Below are 7,687 nucleotides of genomic sequence, written 5' to 3'. Positions count from 1 at the left end.
TCCGACTCAATGGCACCTGACAACAACAACAACATCTAGATGGCATTTAACAACAACAACAAATGTGTATAAATGGAAACACAATGACTGCACTAGACTGTGAATCACAAGGTTAGCAGAGCCCACCGACTGCTCTGCTAGTGATTCATAGCTAACTTTATCAAATCCAATCAAGTACAGGCTGAAGGCTGGCTTGCAGGCTCTCTGATATAATTCCCAGTATTCATTTCCATCACATATCTATGTCTAGGATTGGCACAAAGTCAGCAGCAATGGGCTAAGACATAGCAACAAAAATGAGGTTGTCCCAGAACTGGGCAGTGTTTCGTTCTGTTGAGCAAAGAGTCGCTATGAGTCAGTAACAACTCTATGGCACCTAACAACAACAACAACATATCTATGTCTACTTTACAATACTAGGAGGTTGTTGTTGTTAAGTGCTGACAGTTGGTTCCGACTCATAGCAACTCTGTATAGAGTTTCCGAGGAGTTGCAGGTGATCAAGTATGTATCCTTCAATGCATACCAGGCATCCAATGCAAGCCTCAATGAAATATGAAGCTTTTTGCTCCCATAAAGACTTAGAGCCTTGTAAACCCTATTCAGTGTTGTTATGAGTCAGAAATGATTCCGTACACCACCACCACCATAGTACAATCAGATAAAGACATAATGTTAAATACCTCACCCTTTTAAAAACACTCAAGTTCAATCTTTTCTTCTCCAGCCCTAGACTATCCCATTCTTAGGCAAATGACTTTGGACCTCTTGCAGGGTGAATCCAGTAGGCATGGAGCTCTTATCATCCATCTTGTTTAGTCAAACTAACTTCTGCTCTAAGCAACTCCAGAAGCTGCTTTTCTCCAAAAGCTGTAGCCTTTTATCTTTTACAATCCTTTTAACCATTGTTGTTGCTGTTAGGTGCCACCAAGCCAGTTCCAACTCTTAGCAAAATTTTGTACAACAGAATGAAACACTATCCGGTCCTGCAGCATTCTCAATTGTTGTTACTTTTGAACCCATTGCAGATGGAACTGTGCCAATCCATCTATTTGGGAGTCTTCCTCTTTTTCACTGGCAAAACATGAAATCCTTCTCCAGGTAGGTACTGGCCCCTCCTAATAACATGTCTGAAGTATTCAGATTCTTCAAACACAGATTTGTTTGTTCTTCTGGCAGTCTGTGGGACTTTTAATAATCTTCTCTAACACCATAATTCAAATGCATCAATTCTTCTAAGGTCATCCTCTTTGTTTTTTGGCATTTCATAGTACTTTTAATATTCTCCTCCAACACCATAACTCAAATGCATCAAATCTTCTATGATATTCCTTACACATTGTCCAACTTTCACATGAATATGAGGTTATTGAAAATACCATGGCTTGGGTGAGAGGCACTTTGGTGCTCAAACTGACACCTTTGATCTTGAACATTTTAAAGAGATCTTGTGCAGCAGATGTGCCTATTGTAATCATTTGATTTCTTGACTGCTGCTTCCATGAGAGTTGGTGGCTGATATGAGAAAATGAAGTCTTTGATAACTTCAATATTTTCTCCATTTATATGGATGATTATTATTGGTCCAGTGGTGAGGATTTTTGTTCTCCTTTGCATTGAGTTGTAACCCATACCAAAGGCTGTGGTCTTTGATGTTAATCAGTTAAGTATTTTAAGTTCTCTTCAGTTTCAGCAAGCAAGGTTTTATCATCTGCATATTGTTGAAGAATCTTCCTCCAATCTTGATGCTACATTTTTCTTCATATAATCCAGTTTCTCAGATTATTTGCTCAGCATACAGACTGAATAAGTATGTTGAAAGAATAAAACCATGGCACACGCCTTTCCTAATTTTAAAACATTTGATGTTCCCTTGTTCTATTCAAACAACTGCCTCTTGGTCTATGGACATGTTCCTCATGAGCACAATTAAGTGTTTCAGAATACTCATTCTCTTCAATGTTGCCCATATCTTGTCATGGTCCACACAATCAAAAGCCTTTGTATAGCCAATAAAGGCAAACATATTTCTGGTATTCTCTGCTTTCAGCCAAGATCCATGTGATGTCAGCAATGATATCCCTCATTCATGTCCTTTTCTGAAACTAGTCTGAACCTTTGGAAATGTCCTGTTAATACATGGTTGCAGCCATTTTAAAATTATTTTTAGCAAAATTTTGCTTGCTCACGATATTAATGATATTCCTTATTCCGTTGGGTCACATCTTTTTGTAATGGGCACAAATATGAATCTTTTCCAGTCAGTTGTCTTCCAAATTCCTTGGCATAGATGAGTGAGTACCCCCAGCACCACAGTGCCACAATAGTTGTTGAAAGATTTCAATTGTATACCATTAATTCCCATTGCCTTGTTCTTTGCCAATACCTTCAATGCACCTTGGACTTCTTCCTTCTTCATCATTGGTTCTTGATCATATGCTAACTTTTGAAATGATTGCACAGTGATCATATCTTTTTGGTACAGTGACTCTGTATATTCCTTCCATCTTCTTTTGATGCGTTCTGCATTGTTCAATATTTTGCTCATAGAATCCTTCAATAATGCAAGGCAAGGCTTGGATTTTTTTTCAGTTCCCTCAACTTGAGAAATGCTGAGCATGCTCTTCCCCTTTGGTTTTTTAATTCCAAATATTTGCACATTTCATTATAATATTTGACTTTGTCTTCTCCAGCTGCCCTTTAAAAATTTCTATTCAGTTCTTATATCTTCTCATTTCTTCTATTTGCTTTAGGATCTGTATGCTGGAGAGCAAGTTTTAGGATCTCTTCTTACATTCATTTTGGTCTTTTCCTTCTTTCTCGTCTTCTTAACGAGCTTTTGCTTTCTTCCTGTATGAAGTTCTTGATGTCATCCCCAAAACTTTCTGGTCTTCAGTCTTTAGATTCTAATGCATCCATTCTGTTCTTCAGAAGATGGCTAAATTCGGTTGAGATATATTCAAGGTCATATCTTGGCTTGTGTGGACTTGTTTTAGTTTTCTTCAGCTTCAGCCTGAACTTGCATATGAGCAAATGATGGTCTGTTCTACAGTCTGCCTTGTTTTGATTATGATAAGGAGCTTTTCCACTGTCTGTTTCCATAGGTTCAGTCAATTTGATATCTGTGTATTCCTTGTGGTGAGGTCCATGTGTATAGTGATCTTTTATGTTGTTTAAAAATGGTATTTGCAATGAAGAAGTCATTTGTCTTGCAAAATTCTATCTTGCAATCTCCAGCATGATATTTTCCAACTGCTGATCCTTCCTTTATGTTTCTAACCTTTGCAGTCTAATAACCAGTACTTATCAATACATCTTGATTGCATAGTTGATCAATTACAAACTGAAGAAGTTGGTAGAAGTCTTCAATTTCATCATACTAGTTTTAGTGTTTGGTGCAAAATTTGAATGACATTAGTATTAACTAGTGTTCCTTGGAGGCACATGGATATTATCCTATCACAGACAGCAATGTACTTCAAGACAGATCTTGGTATATTCCTTTTGATGATGGATGTGACATCATCTCTCTTCAATATGTCATTCCTGGCATAGTAAACCATGTGATTGTCACATTCAAAATGGCCGATACCAGTACATTTCAGCTCACTAATGCCTAGGATATCAATGTTTATGCATTCCATTTCATTTTTAATACTTTTCAATTTTCCTAGGTTTTTACTTCGTATATTCCATGTTTCAGCTATTAATGGACATTACTGTTCTTTGTCTTCATTTTGACTTAAACTCCATCAGCACAACAATAAGCTATAGGATTCTTAAATATAGTCTCTGAGTGCCTTCTCCTGTTGATTACATAGTAAAGAATTTAACCAAAGACAAAGGTTTTGATATTAAACTAATTCATAAGATCCCCTCCTACCTGAATAATTTATTTAATAAAAATCAACACAAGGTTGGTCCCTATGAGTTGGAAGTTAAAGATATCCCAACTGTTTGACTTTTCCAAGATGTTATGTCCCTCCATAGACCATCATCACTCTTCCCTTCCTCAAGTTCCAGTGTTTTGCAACACACCTCAACTTCTCACAAAACTTAAAATTGTCAAAAGATATGGCTTATGAAGTTGTGGGTGCCGGAGAGTTCCAAATCCATAGTTCAGAGATCAATCTAGAAAAATCTTATCACCTACGTAGTCTCTGAAGCTGATGAACCCAAATTGACAGTTCCTAGATCATGCTGTTGAAGCAAGAGACTGTGGGAGCTGGTGATGGGCCATAAGTCCCAGTAATTGGAAGTCAGGCATACGTAGTGAGCCAGTTGCAAGATCTTGAGCAAGAGAACAAGTTTTTCCAAAGCAGTCATAAATTGGAGTCAGACCATGCCTCCAAGGGAAACTAAGGTTGGTGACATGAGGAACACCATGTACAAAAGTGGGGGCATTCTTAGTACTTAGATCCATTGTAATCTTTATTCTTTAGCACCATCTTAATTATTAATCTTTAGCAACTCATTTCAAAATGGCTCCATAATCACAGGCATAGAGGTTAGGATTTACAATATATCACAAAATAGAGAAAAGGGGCCTTATTAAACAATTAGCTACCCAGCATTTGCCCTCTAAAATAATTATACTCATATTCCAAAGGGAGGAAGTATGCTAAAATATTAAATTCATATGAGTTTGTTGAAACTTAGAAATTTTTATAGTTAATGAAAAAACTCTTGACTCTCTTGTATTTAGAAATTGGCAAAAGGAAATTAATATGCGACATAATAGGCATCAGAATTAAAATAATTAAATTTCATTGTAAAACTTTAAAAGTATTAAAAAATGTTTAAATGCAATAAAGAGTTAGGAGCAGGATTCATCTACTTACTATTTTGCTCCTGAAAAAAAAAAAATAATAATAATGAAATTTTTATCATACATTCATATAACATGCTTGCCAAAATCTCAAAATTTAAGGATGTATCCAAAGTATCTTTAATATCTCCTGACAAATGATAGGACTATTTGTCTTCAATTTCCTTTTGTGTTTTTATCCTGAGCTTCAGAATTTAGGATTTCTAAATTGCAACCTTAATTGCCTTACTTCTACATCCCAAAATAATGCTACAGTAGGGCCTTGAACAACAGGGGTTTGAAATGCTCAGGTCCACTTACACACAGACTTTTCTTCAAACATCATGTAAAGTTAATTATCTCCATGGGAGCAGATTATCTCTCCAGTAAACTGCTATCAAAGTAAAAAGTGATCTCTTGCAGTTCTCACATATTTTTCATTATGTTTACTGCAATATCATAAACTTTGAATAACACCATGGGGTCCATGCAAAGGTCTACTAGTGTTGGAAGTACTCCCAAGATGCAGTTTAATTGCCTAATATGTACCTTAGATTGAGGTCTGCATCTGTGGTTGCCCACCATTTCAAGATAAATTAGTTCAATGTAAGGGTCATGGCAAAAACAGAAGAAGAAGAAAAAGAATTGTGAAGCTGTCACTGTAACTATGCCAGCAGGTACAAAAGCCTTTCATTCTTTGTGAAATACTTTTTTGTCTCATATTTAAAATGCAGTTATTAAATGGGTGCAATATATAACATATATAACTGCTGGGAACAGCATACGCAGACCCTGGGTTGATTAGTGGCAGCCCCATTGGACCACCTCTGAATAGAATCAGTTTAACCCAGATGCTCTTCTTCTTCCTGAAAGTATATAGGAATGTGATAATTAAGAACAATGTAGCATTTTAAGTATAGACAAATGAAGCCCGGTGCCTAAGATCTTGCTCACAAACAAAAGTTTGCAAAGTGTACAGAGACAGCTTGGCTCCTTTCAGGAACCTTGCTTTATGTTATGTATCCTTAAGAACCTGCACGTCACTACTCTAGATCATTTAAACCTAAAAATTAATATATAACAGCTTGATTGAACCTATTCTGTAAAAATAAAAATGTTAGATTGTTAAGAAAAAACTATGAAAATATCTTAAAAGTTGTTCCTGTGAATCATTATGTCCTGTTTTGAATGGTTAATCACATTTCAGTTCCATATTCTGTCTTAATCACATCCTCCCTTTGTGACATCCTCCCTTTGTGAATTCCATCCTTCCTTTGTAACAAATCCCTCCCTAAAAAAGAGAATAAAAGGCTGAGGTAGAGTGAATTCTGCATGCAATGCTGTGCAATGCAGGGCAATGCTAGGCAATATGTTTGCAGATCTGTCTACCTGCCAGCTTGCATCATATCTCTGTGTCTGTCTTTTTTGTATATATTTCATCTCTCTCTGTCTCTATCCCTTTCGCCGCCAGGTCTCCCTTCTTAGTGACACCCACACTTCCTTGTCGAGGCTAGAACCCGATATAGGACCTCAACATATAACTATACCATAGATGCATCAATTAATGATCTATGTTAAATTAGGGGGAATTAAAAGTTATACCAGAACTTCAACTCTTCAGAGGGTCTGCTTTACCAATCTTTGTGTTGTTCAAAGGTCAACTGTACTTGATTCATTCATCTAACTTTTTATTCAGTTATAATTCATATACATATTAATATATCATTTTTAGCATAATCAAAAGATATAATTATGGTATGATGCTGTAGGACAAGCACTGGACCACAAAGTTGGTTTGAACCACAAGGTCAGTGGTTCAAGCCCACCAGCTGCTCCGTAGAAACTTTATATAGGTTGACTGTAAGTCAGAACTGACTCAATGGCACTTAACAATCACAATAACTCTGTATCAAGTTATACTCTATTTTAAATTCATGTACTGAAAGTCAGAATTTTAAACAAGATGAAATTCCCTGCCTACATCAGGTAATATAGTAAAATGTAGTTCCTGACCAAAGAAGGAATCCTGGTGGCACAGCATTAAGCACTCAGCTGTTAACCAAAAAGTCATTGGTTCAACCTAATAGCAGCACCTCAGGAGAAAGATGAAGCAGTTTACTTCCATAAAGATTTACACCCTTGGAAACTCTATGGAGCAATTCTATTCTGCCCTATAAGGTTGCTAACAGCAATTGGTTAGGTTGGGTTTGACCTGGCCAGAAATTAATTTAGCCAATGTTGAAAATGGAATATGTTCCAAGAATATAAGACAATGCAGAATATAGAATATAAAATGAATTCTCTTTTGGCTTAGCCTGGCTTGCTTATGAACTTAGCGTTAGCTGAACAGATGTGAAATGGTTCATCACCAGACAGAACTTAAGGTCACAGAACTTTAGCACTGGGAGGAATATTAGAGATGGCTATATTTTATACCTCTACAGATAAGAGAACCAAGGATCAGAGAGAGTTAAAAATCAGCTCAAAGCCATAAAGTGGAAGCCATAAACTTTCAGCTCAAAGCCATAAACTTTCAGATTCTCAACTAGTGCTTGATGCACTATATTGGTTTCCAAACTATTTTAGCAGAACTCAGTTTCCTGATAGAATCTATAGGAGTGATTCTATGATTATGGAACATCTCTACTCCCTCTTTGGCTTCCAAAGAGTGTAAATAAGCTTTTGCTTTAAAAAAAAAAAAAAAAAAAAAATTTAAAAGCACATCAAGTTTTTTTTTAAATCACTGCAGTACTATATATTGTCCAGAATAAATATATGCCTATTTCTCACATACAGTTTAAAGTACTCACCACCACCAGAAAAACAGGTTTCTTTGTGGATGGAATTGCTTCTCATTTTCATGCAAGCATGAAAAAAAAA

This window comes from Chrysochloris asiatica, unplaced genomic scaffold (assembly GCF_000296735.1).
Source record: "Chrysochloris asiatica unplaced genomic scaffold, ChrAsi1.0 scaffold00335, whole genome shotgun sequence".
Taxonomy (NCBI): Eukaryota; Metazoa; Chordata; class Mammalia; order Afrosoricida; family Chrysochloridae; genus Chrysochloris; species Chrysochloris asiatica.
Note: the sequence above shows the minus strand (reverse complement) of the source record.